This window comes from Chiloscyllium punctatum, chromosome 11 (genome assembly GCF_047496795.1).
Source record: "Chiloscyllium punctatum isolate Juve2018m chromosome 11, sChiPun1.3, whole genome shotgun sequence".
In the NCBI taxonomy this organism is placed as follows: Eukaryota; Metazoa; Chordata; class Chondrichthyes; order Orectolobiformes; family Hemiscylliidae; genus Chiloscyllium; species Chiloscyllium punctatum.
In genome coordinates this window covers 115,415,145-115,428,376 of record NC_092749.1, presented here as the reverse complement: position 1 = coordinate 115,428,376, position 13,232 = coordinate 115,415,145, and the positions used below count along the sequence as shown (strand labels likewise).

The window sequence follows — 13,232 nt, the reverse complement described above, 5'->3', positions numbered from 1 at the left end:
TACTTCAAACTAGTTTTAACAGCAAAATTAAGTACATACACTTGATTGGTATGTTGTTATAATGGTCATCAATACAACATAACCTCTTTATTTAATGTACAATTCTGATGGGTGTTGTGAATATATAACACCGTCTTTTTCCTGTAAACCACTTATAAAACCCTCTGAATTTGAAGGAGTTTTGTATAAATTTTATCCTGTGATGTGGAAAACCATTCGTGCGTTATCTTCATTGAAGTGAAGACATCGATATCTGTAGAGTGAAATTTTCTGTAGAGTAGAATTCTTGGTGTCATTCATAGTGTTATACATGTACAGTAAATACGTGGAATTGAGTTACAATCAAGGGATTCAGGTAGCATTGCAAACTAAAAAAGCAAACTCAGAGATATGTAGATGTCACTTAATCTTAGGAGCTCAGGTGACAGCCTTTAATTGACTCAGAGAGCCTGTTAGTTTGTGTAATGTGGATAGTTTAATTTGTAAAGAAATTCAAAACAAACTATGGGCTCTCAGAATTATACCATGATTGATATTGTGTCTCTCATGAGGATAATGCAGCTATTTGGTATTACTGAAGCAGCATTGTGATTTATGCAGGAATCATTGCAAGTTTTTCCAGAGCGCTTTTGCAGAAGATTGCAGGGGGCTCACTTAGTATTGTATTCTCACTGTCTGCAGCAGTAATGTTATAGAAGGTTTATTAGAACTTTATCTGATTGGATCAACTGACCTACAAGGCATGAAAATTGTTTGAATATATAAAACCCAACAATTATGTAATTGGCTGGTGATAATTTCAGCACTTGCAATAAACTTAGAAAAGCAGTCCATATTTATTCACATCTATTTTTAAAGCTTTTTTTTCAATTTCATCAAATTTATTAGAGTTTTTGGAGATTAACAAGCAGGATTGATAAAGGTGAACCAGTAAATATAATACATTTGGATTTCCAAAAGGCATTTAATAATGTGCCACATAAAAAGGTTAATGTACAAGAAAAGAGTTCATAGTATTGGGGTAATCTATTTGTTTTGATTGAGGAATCGCTAATTAACAGATGAAATATGAATTTAGTTCCCAGCTTTAATCTCTTTGTAACCATATCTCCGTAATGGCAATAAGAACATACCCATCAACCTGCATTCTGCTGTTAATTTATTTATTTTGTTCCAGATTGTACATTCATTTAGGTACAGAGCCTTTTTGCCATTTTGCCTTTTTACCATTTTATTCCCACTTTGACCTATTTGTTGCTTTTTTATGCTTGTACACTCTGTTCCTTCTAATCCTACTTTGGATATCAAAATTGCAGCCCTGCAAAGCCACCACAAATTGCCTCTCCAGAACCCTCCCCCACATTAGATTAAAGCCCTCTCTACAACCTTAGTTATTTGATTTGCCAGGGCACTGTCCCAGCAGAGTTCAAGTAAAGGCCAACCCACTAGGGCAACTCCTTTCTCCACCAGTACTGCTGTCAATGCCCCATGAACTGAAATCCATTCTACCTACACCAGTTTCCAAGCTGTGCATTTAACTCTTTGAATTTATTTATCCTAAGCTAGTTTGCTCTCTGCTTGGGTATAATGTGAAAGTAATCAAAGAACAATACAGCAGGGGTACAGGCCATTAAGCTCACCATAACTATACTGATTCATGGTGCCTTTTTAAACTAAAAGTCTTTTGCCTTTACACAGTCCATATCCCTCTATTCATGTTTCTGTCAAGATACCTCTTAAACATTGTTATTGTACCCGCCTTCTCCACTGCTGGCAGCACATTTCCAGGCACTTACCACCCTCTGTTTAAAAATAAAACAACCTGCCTCTCATATGCCCCTTTAAATGTACCCCCTTTTACCTTAAACCTATGTCCCCCAGGAGTTGACATTTCTATGCTGGGAAAAAAGACTGATTAACCATTCTATCCATGCCTTTCATTATTTTGTAAGCTTCAATCAGGTCGCCCCTTTGCTTCAAAGTTCAAGTGGAAGCAAATCAAGTTTATCCAATCTCTCTTCATAGCTAATATTGTCGAAACCCAGCAACATCCTGGCGCATAATACTTCTGTATCCTCTCCAAAGCCTCCACATTTTTCTTGTCATGTGGCAATAAGAACTGTACACTGTATTCCAAAGAGGCCTAGCTAAAGTTCTATCCAGCTGCAACATGACTTGCCAATTTTTATACTCTATGCCTAGACCAATGAAGACAAGCATACCATATGCTTGTCCACTTGTGTTGCAATTTTCATGGAACCGTGGACCTGAATATCTGCATGCCTCTGTATATTGATGCTACTTAGGATTCTGCCATTTACTGTATACTTCCCTCCTGCGTTAGATCTCCCAAAATCCATCACCTTGCATTTTTCTGTATTAAACTCCATCTGCCATTTTTCCACCTAATTTTCAAGCTTATTTACATCCTGTTCTACCTTCTGGTCGTCCTCACTATCCACAATGTCCCCAGTCTTTGTGTTGTCTGCAAACTTACTAATCAGGCTACCTACATTCTCCTCCAAATATTTAAATATATTCATAAAACAACAGGGGCCCCAGCATTGATCCCTACAGAACACCACTGGTCACATATATCCAATCACAAAAACACCCTTCCACTATTACTCTGTCTTCTATGACCAAGGCAGTTCTGCATCCATCTTACCACAGCTCACCACAAAAGCCATATAACTTCAACTTTTGTATCAGGAGAAGTGAAGATTGCAGGTGCTGGAGATCCGAGTTGACAGTGTGGTGCTGGAAAAGCACAGCAGGTCAGACAGCATCCGAGGAGCAGGAGAATCGATATTTCAGGCATAAGCCTTTCATCAGGAATGAACTTCATTCCTGACAAAGGGCTTATGCCCGAAACGTTGATTCTCCTGCTCCTCGGATGCTGCCTGACCTGCTGTGCTTTTCCAGCACCACACTGTCAACATTTGTATCAGCCTGACATGAGGGACCTTGTCAAACATCTTGCTAAAGTCTGTATGGACAACATTAATTGCCCTGCCTTCATCAATCGTCTTTGTCACTTCTTCAGAAAACGCAATCAAATTTGTAAGACACCACCTTCCCCACACAATGACATGCTGCCAATCGCTAATACATGCATAGTTTTCTAAATATTAGTAAATCCAATCCCTAAGAATATTCTCCATTAATTTCCCTAACACTGATGTAAGGCCCACTGACCTATAATTTTCTGGATTTGCCCTGTTACCCTTCTCAAACAAAGGAACAATGGTGGCAATTCTCCAGTTCTCTGGGACCTCTTCTGTGACGAAAGAGGATACAAAGACTTAGTACAAGGCCTCAGCAATTTTTTCACCTGCCTCCCTTAGCATTTTGGGATAGATCCCAGAACTTGTCTTCTTTAATGCTTTCCAAAATACCCAACACCACCACCTTTTTTATAATGACATTCCCTAGAATATCACTATACCCCCTCCCAAGACTCGCCATCCACCTTGTCATAGACTCATAGAGATATACAGCACGGAAACAGACCCTTCCATATATCCACCTAGATGCCTTTTAAATGCTGTAATTGTATCAGCTTCCACAATTTCCCATGGCAGCTCATTCCATGCATGCACCACCCTCTGCATGCAAAAGTTGCCCCTTAGGTCCCTTTTATATCTTTCCCCTCTCACCCTGAACCTATGCCCTCTACTTCTGGACTCATTCACCCCATCCTCTTCCTTTGTGAATACTGTTGCAAAGTATTCCTTAAGAACCTCACCCACTTCCTCCAAATGTACACATAAATTCCCTTCTGTGTCCATGAATGGAGCGACTCTTTCTCTAGTTATCTTCTTGCTCCTTATATGTGTATAAAACACTTTAGGATTTTCCTTAATCCTGTTGCCGAAGAAATTTCATGGTCCCTTTTTAACCCTCCTAATTCTTTGTTTGAGTTCTTCTAGTCCTTGGAGGGGTCTGCTTTTCTGTTTAGCTTCTGCGTGTTCAAAGTCTTTCAGCAAGCTCTTTTCCGGTCTTATCAATGTCGTATCAACATGGGTGACAACAACTGGTAGCACACCCCACCCCCCCCCTCCCCCCACCACCACCACCACCACCACCACCACAGCCCCAGGCAGGCAACACAGCCTTCAGATCTCTCACTCATGGTTGCAGAGAACACTGTCGAGAGTGTGGTGCTGGAAAAGGGCATTCATGATGAAGGGCTTTTGCCCAAAATATCGATTTTCCTGCCTGACCTGCTGTGCTTTTCCAGCACCACACTCTCGACTCCGATCTCCAGCATCTGCAGTCTTCACTTTCTCCTAGTTGCAGAGAATAGTATCTATCTCCCTGATTATACCATTTTCTAGCACTACTACATTCTTAGTTCCTCCCCTTTCTTGAATGGCCCGTGGGCCACGGTGTCATGGTCAGCTAATTTGCTGCAATCCCTGCTCTCATAGACATAGTTTGCCAGAAATTTGTAATTGTTGGACAGTTGCAGGGACAAAGGTTCCTGATAGCTGCCCTTTGGACTCCATGTTTGCCTCCCTTAATCACACCCTCCTATCCTAGATCACATATCAGGTTTGAACTACCTAATCGAAGAACTTACCAATCAGCTGCTTCGTTTATGAAAGAGCAGCCAAACACCCCTCTATTTTGTTATGGACCAGACCAAATCCTCCTCAAATATATCCTAGCCCAGACCTTAACTTTTATCTCATTTCAAGGCAAGCATAAGGTGCTATGTCCCAGATGTTATTTTATTGGTTATACTGCTCTCCTTTAAGTAAAACACACTTTATTCTTATCCTGTCGTTATATTGTAAGTAAAAGACAGCAGAATTGATGTAACCTTATTGGAAAGCTTAACAGAATAATACTAAATGGCAACTGTTCCAATAAAGTAACATTTCATGAATATGCCCTTGGCAAAGGCAAATTCAGTAAAACAGATTGTCTCATGTGATTCTAGCAGAAGAAGTAGAACCCAACTCTTCTCTATAACAGAGAGAAAGATATGGTATCTTCCATAACTGGCTTCACAGCTCCACCAACTGCTGAAGGCTAAACTAAAACCCTGGTTTTATGGGAACCTGATTCCATCCATTCAAGCTGCTTCTATTGTTCCAACTTTAAAAATAAACCCAAGGCCCCACAAGCTGTTTACTTTGTTGGCTTGGAACAATCCACTCAGCACCTCTGTTCATTTAAAAAAAGCCAAGACAAAATGCCCCTATTAAAGCTATAGTATTGTCACAGCTTCCTCCATTGAACTACTTGAGATGCTCAGCTCTGACACTCATGTAAGTCACACTCTTAAGTACAAGTCTCATTAAGTTGGCTACTTACATATGCCTCCAACGCAAAGGGCTTGTCTTAGTCTGTTCTTGAGGATCTAGTTTCAGCCACTTAAATTAGGCTGCTCTTTCAGTGTACCTCTTGAACATAAACTTGCTCAAAGCTCACAACAGCAGAATTTTAAACTGCAAGTTTCACTTTAAAGCCAACTACATAGTTTAAGCTAAATTAGGCTTGAATAGCAGAGCCATTCTAGGGGCAAGGGTGCTAAATGCCTTCCTTCTGTTATTATATTGTGTTTTTACTTTAAAGATTTTTATTTAAATGCAATGACGACTTGCTTAAATCTCTCAAATCGCATTGTAATGTACCCACCTGCTACTTCAAAAGTTCTGACTGTGAATATACAGATATGCAGTACCTGAAGTGTGTACCATGTTCAAGGTGCACTCCATAACACTTTTGGAGTCTGTGAATTGAATTGAATTTATTGTCAAGTGTACTGAGACACAGTGAAAAGCTTTGTCTTGCAAACAATACAGGCAGATCACAGAGTTTAGTAGCTTAAATAAGTAAATAAAAGGCAAACAACAGCAAAAACAAAAACACAGGTACAGGCAAATGTTAAGAGTTTGTGAGTCCATTCAGTATTCTAACAACAGCAGGGTAGAAACTGTTTTGAAACTGGCTGGTGCATGTGTTCAGGCTTCTGTACCTTCTCCTCGATGGTAGAAGTATAAAAGCATTGACAGGGTGGGATGGATCTTTGAGAATGCTGGCAGCCTTCCCTTGACAGCGGTAGATGGATTCTGTGGATGGGAGGTTGGCCTTTGTGATTGTCCGGGCCGAGTTCACCACTCTCTGTAACTGTCTCCAATCGTGAATTTGATGCTGTTGGGCGAATTGTTTTGGACTGAGCAGCTGGAGCTGCAGAGTGAAACAAATTTGGTAGTTTTAAAGAACTCTAGGTGGATAGGTTGGGATTTGGCAGCACAGGGAAAACTGTCCTGGATTGTTTGAGCACATGGGAAGGAGTTACCAGGATTTTAATGGGACTGGTAGAGATATTCTTGGGAATAGAAACAGGGATTGCAATACAGTTCTGGAGAGTGATGATGCTGAGGGCTTGGGACAGTGACAAGGTGAAGTGCAATCATTCAGCTTTTCTTGGATGTGGGTTAGTGCTGTACAAGGGCAGCATTGTTGAATTTTACAACACAAAAATTCAACATATCGCATGTTAGTTACCTACAAGAAAGAACTAGCAGATACATTTTTTAGAGCTATTTGCTGAAGGAGAAGACTAAACATCAAGTCAAACTATTTAACAAAGTGAAAAATTGCAAACGTATAGCTCCTAACTCCACAATCCATCTGTGTCCTTTCATATGTACATCAATGATTATTCAATGAATGCACCACACTTGCACATACAGAGGAATCTCGATTATCCAAACAAGGTGGTTGGGCACTATTTCGTTCAGATAATTGATTATTCGGTTAATTGATTTCCTCTGAGGCTCGGAGTTTTATGTGAAGTCTGCTCCCTGTTCAGGAGACGAGGCAATAGCACACTGCGCATGAGCCTCCAACCCCATCCGCTCCCACTCTGTCACCCCGCCCACTCCCCAACACTGTCTGCTCCAATCCTGTCTGCCCACACCCCACCCACTGCCCGACCCCTGTCTGTGACCGTCCCTCCCCCGCCCGTGGCAGCTGGACTAGACATCAACAGTAAGACTGCTGCTGTCTTTGGGTGGTGATTCTCCAAATAGCGCACACACACGCACAACGTTTTGACAGGTTCCACCTTTGCCCTGTACAGGATAATGTTGGAAAGATTATCTGGGGAATGGGGGTTTAGGGTTCACCCCTGTGTAGAACTCCAGGGAAAGTGTGTGGAGAGAGAGAGGGTGGGAGATCAGTCATTTAGAGACGGTGCCTGGACTGTCCAGGACTGTTCTCAGCAGCATTTCAGTGAGCCGAGATCGTTTTTAATCATTGTACCTGTAAACAAAAGATGCGATCAGGATTGAAACAGCTCTTTGACATAATGTTTCTATCGGGACCTTAACATCCCCTTCGGATAATCTGAAATTTGGATAGTTGATATTCAGATGATCGAGATTCCTTCCACTTAATTTATACAATTAACAGATTATTTTCAGTTTTTAAAAACTTGAATAATGTTCCAAACAATATTTTAAAACAAATTTAAGAAAAAAATCCCTTTTTCTCTATGAAGATTGCGTTACAAGATGCCTTTATTCCAGGATCCCCAGTCTTTTGTGTCACACCTCACCAGGAAACAAAGCCCTACTATTCCTGGATTTGTCAAAAACCTTTAAAAGTTTTGAAATAAGTGCACAATATTCCCCAATATATCTGATTGTCAGACTCTGGTTGATAGAAAGCACGATCAGGTTTCTGTATTTAACAAAAATGACTGTTTATTATAAGTAATTATACTCTAGCTACAGGTAAACACTTATGAACCATTGACATATAACACTACTGATTAAACTCTAACCCCCTTATGAATTCCCTCTTACACACAATATCAACAGTCAGCTATTCAGACAAGTAGAAAAAAACCTCAGGGACAAAGGAGAAAAACTGGAAAGACAGTTCAGTCTCTTTGTCCACAAATTCTGTTTTGATGTTCTCACTGATCCCAAAGTTTATTTTCGACTTCCCTTTTCCAAATTCTTCCACTGGTTTGCAAGAGGCACAGGGTAACTAGGTCATTTGTGAATTGTCTCTGATTTATCATTTAAAAGCCATATTTACACCAACTGTAGAATAAAGGTTAGCTGATTTTCTTCAGGTTAAAGTTAATTTTAACTACAGACAACAGAGTCAGTTTCTGAGCTGATGGAGACCATCACCCTTCTCTATCTTGTTTCCTGCCCCATACTGTTCAGTTATGTGAGAACCAGTCATAAGACTGTTGGAAATAAGACCTTTGTCATTGATCGATGTACTAGTGATCAATCATCAAACAATTTATTGTTGTTAAAGGGTTATGCAGCGTGGAAACAGACCCTTCGATCCAACTTGTCCATGTTAACTAGATATCCTAAATTGATCTAGTTCTATTTGTGAGAATTTGGCCCATATCCCACAAAACCCTTCTTATTCATGTACTCATCTAGATGACTTTTAAATGTTGCAATTGTACCTGCTTCCACCACCAACTCTAGCAGTTTGTTCCATACACGTTTCACCTTCTGTGTGAAAAAGTTGCACCTGACCATGTTCTCAAACTAAACTAGTCCCACTTTCCCATGTTTGGCCCATATCTCTCCAAACTTTTCCTATCATGTATTTATCCAAATGTCTTTAATGTTGTAACTGTACCTGCATCCACCACTTCCTCGGGCAGTTCATTCCAAACACAAACCACTCTCCGGGTAACAACGTTGCCCCTCATCTCCATTTTAAAACTTTCTCCTCTCACCTTAAACATATGCCCTGAATTTTGAAATCCCCCCTCTATGGAAGGGACCTTTGCTATTCATTTTATTTATGCTCCTCATGATTTTATAAACCTCAATAAGGATACCCCTCAACCTCGAATGCTCCAGTGAAAAAATTCTTAACCTATACAGCCTATTTTTATAACGCAAACCCTCCATCCCCAGCAACATCCTGGTAATCTTTTCAGAACCCTCTCCAATTTAATAATATCTTTCCTATAGTATAGCAAGCAGAACTGCACACACTACTCCAAAAGAGGCCTCGCCAAAGATCTATACAACCTCAACATAACGTCCCAACTCCCATACTCAAAAGTCTGAGCAATGAAGGCAACCGTGCTGACCGCCTTCTTAACCATCCTACCCGTGACACAAATTTTTTAAAATTATGTACCTGAACCCTTAAGTCTCTCTGTTCCACAACACTGATTACTAAGGTTCGATCTCATGGAATACAAGGAGAACTAGCCATTTTGATACAGAACTGGCTCAAACGTAGAAGACAGAGGGTGGTGGTGGAGGGTTGTTTTTCAGACTGGAGGCTTGTGACCAATGGAGTGCCACAAGGATCAGTGCTGGGTCCACTACTTTTTGTCATTTACATAAATTATTTGGATGTGAGCTTAACAGGTATAGTTAGTAAGTTTGCACATGACACCAAAATTGGAGGTGTAGTGGACAATGAAGAAGGTTACCTTGGGTTACAAAGGGATCTTGACCAGATGAGCCAATGGGCTGAGGAGTAGCAGATGGAGTTTAATTTAGAAACTGTGAGGTGCTGCATTTTGAGAAAGCAAATCTTAGCAGGACTTATACACTTAATGGTAAGGTCTTGGGAGAACAAAGAGACCTTGGAGTGCAGGTTCATAACTCCTTGAAAGTGGAGTCACAGGTAGATAGGATAGTGAAGAAGGTGTTTGGTATGCTTTCCTTTATTGGTCAGAGTATTGAGTACAGGAGTTGGGAGGTCATGTTGCGGCTGTACAGGATATTGGATAAGCCACTTTTGGAGTACTGCGTGCAATTCTGATTTCCTTCCTATTGGAAGGATGTTGTGAAACCTGAAAGTGTTCAGAAAAGATTGACAAGGATGTTGCCAGGGTTGGAAGATTTAACCTGTAGGGAGAGTTTGAATAGGCTAGGGATGTTTTCTCTGGAGCATTGGAGGCTGAGGGGTGACCTTACAGAGGTTTGTAAAATCATTAGGGGCATGGATAGGCTAAATGGACAAAGTTTTTTTCCCTGGAGTGGGGGAGTGCAGAACTAGAGGGCATAGGTTTAGGGTGAGAGGGGAAGATATAAAAGAGACCTAAGGGGCAACTTTTTCACACAGAGGGTGGTGCGTGTGTGGAATGAGCTGACAAGAAGTGGTGGAGGCTGGTACAATTGCAACATTTAAAACACATTTGGATGGGTATGTGATTAGGAAGGGTGTGGAGGGATATGGACCAGGTGCTGGCAGGTGGGACTAGATTGGATTGGGATACCTGGTCAGCATGGACATGTTGGACTGAAGGGTCTGTTTCTGTGCTGTACAACTCTATGACTCTTATGATTCTAGAACATCCTACCTCAAACATCATCTGCTCTTATCTTACAACTTAGCCTTGTCATGGGGTACCCTGTTCAACACCTTCCGGAAATCCAAGTACAACACGTTTACTGATTCCCATCTATTCGCTCTGCTTGAGGCTTCCTCGAAGAACTCTAATAAATTAATTAGATACGATTTCCCTTTCATGAAGCCACACTGATTTTGCTTGATTAGATTGTGATTTTGCAAGTTTTCTGCTAGTATTTCCATAATAATTGAATTCCAACATTTTTCCAACAATAGATGCTAAGCTGTGGCCTACGGGGATTGTGGGCGGACAGGGGAAGAGGGGTGTAGAGGGAGTACGAGCAGACAGCAGTGAGGGGTGTAGAGGGGGTGCGGGTGGACAGTAGTGAGGGGTGCAGAGGTGGTGCAGGCGGACAGCAGTGAGGGATGTACAGGGGTGCGGGCGGATGGGGAAGAGAGGTATAGAGGGGGTGAGGGTGGACAGTATTGAGGGGTGTAGGGGGGTGCGGGTGGACAGTAGTGAGGGGTGTAGAGGGGTGCGGGCGGATGGGGAAGAGAGGTGTAGAGGGGGTGCGGGTGGACAGCAGTGAGAGGTGTACAGGGGGTGCGGGCGGACAGCAGTGAGGGGTGTAGAGAGGGTGCGGGCGGACAGCAGTGAGGGGTGTACAGAGGGTGCGGGCAGACAGCAGTGAGGGGTGTACAGAGGTTGTGGGCGGACAGCAGTGAGGGGTGTAGAGGGGTGCGGGTGGACAGCAGTGAGGGGTGTACAGAGGGTGCGGGTGGACAGCAGTGAGGGGTGTAGAGGGGGTGCGGGCGGACAGCAGTGAGGGGTGTACAGAGGGTGCAGGCGGACAGCAGTGAGGGGTGTAGATGGTGCGGGTGGACAGCAGTGAGGGGTGTACAGAGGGTGCAGGCGGACAGCAGTGAGGGGTGTCGAGGGGGTGCGGGCGGACAGCAGTGAGGGGTGTACAGAGGGGGTGCGGGCGGACAGCAGTGAGGGGTGTACAGAGGGGGTGCGGGCGGACAGCAGTGAGGGGTGTACAGAGGGGGTGCGGGCGGACAGCAGTGAGGGGTGTACAGAGGGGGTGCGGGCGGACAGCAGTGAGGGGTGTACAGAGGGGGTGCGGGCGGACAGCAGTGAGGGGTGTAGAGGGGGTGCGGGCGGACAGCAGTGAGGGGTGTAGAGGGGGTGCGGGCGGACAGCAGTGAGGGGTGTAGAGGGGGTGCGGGCGGACAGCAGTGAGGGGTGTACAGAGGGGGTGCGGGCGGACAGCAGTGAGGGGTGTAGAGGGGTGCGGGCGGACAGCAGTGAGAGGTGTAGAGGGGGTGCGGGCGGACAGCAGTGAGGGGTGTAGAGGGGGTGCGGGCGGACAGCAGTGAGAGGTGTAGAGGGGGTGCGGGCGGACAGCAGTGAGAGGTGTAGAGGGGGTGCGGGCGGACAGCAGTGAGGGGTGTAGAGGGGTGCGGGCGGACAGCAGTGAGAGGTGTAGAGGGGGTGCGGGCGGACAGCAGTGAGGGGTGTAGAGGGGTGCGGGCGGACAGCAGTGAGGGGTGTAGAGGGGTGCGGGCGGACAGCAGTGAGGGGTGTAGAGGGGGTGCGGCCGAATGGGGGTGCGGGATGTAGAGGGGCTGTGGTTGGACAGGGGAATAGGGTGGTAGAGGGGTTGTGGGCAGATGGGGATGACGGTTGTAGAGCAGGTTTGGGCAGAAAGGGGAAAGGGTTGTCGAGGAGTTGCGTGGACAGAAGAAGAGGGGTGTGGAAGGGTTGCGTAGACAGGGCACGTGCGCATGGGAGATTGGACGGGGGAGGGGGCGCATGGGGATCAGGTGGAGAGGGATGATTGGGGAAATGGATGTGGGCAGGATGGGGCCAGAAGAGCAGTCAGAAGACCCTCCCCAACTGTGTGATGTCATTAGCATCAGTGCCAGTCGCAATCGTTGACAGCCATCTTTGACCGTAGCAGCACACTCTCTTTTTTTTAATTTCATTGCTGTTTGTGGGAGCTTGTGACCAAATTGGTTACCATTATCCACTTGTTTGGAAGAGCTTTGTGATGCCCTGAGATTAATCTCATAGAGGTTTATAAAATCATGAGTGGCATGGATAAAATGAATAGCAAGGGTCTTTTCCCCAGGGTGGGGGACTTCAAGACTAGGGAGCATGTTTTTAAGGTGACATGAGAAAGATTTAAAAAGGACATGAGGGGCAGCATTTTTAGACAGTGTGTTTAGTGTGTGGAATGAAATGGTGGATGCAGATACAGTTCCAACATTTAAAAGACATTTGGATAATTACATGAATAGGAATAGTTTGGAGGAATATGGGCCAAGTGCTGCAAGGTGGGACTAGTTTAATTTGGGAATATATTCGGCACAGACTGGTCGGACTCTGGTCTGTTTCCATGCTGTATGACTATGATTGTGAGGAGTGTTGTATAAATACAAATTCATTCATTCTTTCTTTATTAAATTTATTATCTCTTTTTGCCCTTTTTGCATCTTTTAATATTCTCCCTTCTTCTGACATTTCTATTACTGTTATAATACTGATAGAATTTCTGTCTCATTATGCTTTGCCTCTGCAGCTTGCTTTTTTCTAGGTCTCTCTTTGCCCTTACGATCAACCTTTTGACCTGTTTCTGCATGTTGCTGTTTTCATCCCAGTGAACCTTCTCAGCTTCCTGTCTGCAAGATTTGTTAAGGTCATTTTTCTTCTTTACTATTTTTTAAGTTGCTTGTTAATCTATTTAGGATCATGTGTATTTGGTCTGAACCTATTGATGCTACATGTTGATTTAGCCTGCATACTCAACAGCAAGCATTTAGTCTCGTGTCTTCTACTGACATGCAAACTAACTTTCTCCGACATTTATTTCTTCCCTCATTTCTGAGAGTTCTGTCCTATTTAGGGCATGCCC

At 43.6% G+C, this 13,232-nt stretch overlaps 1 protein-coding gene across 5 annotated transcripts in view; it reads left to right on the top strand.

Annotated features, from left to right (window-relative positions):
- The window catches only part of ehbp1 (EH domain binding protein 1), a 398,936-nt gene that overhangs the window by 283,324 nt on the left and 102,380 nt on the right, over positions 1-13,232 (top strand). The window lies entirely within an intron of this gene.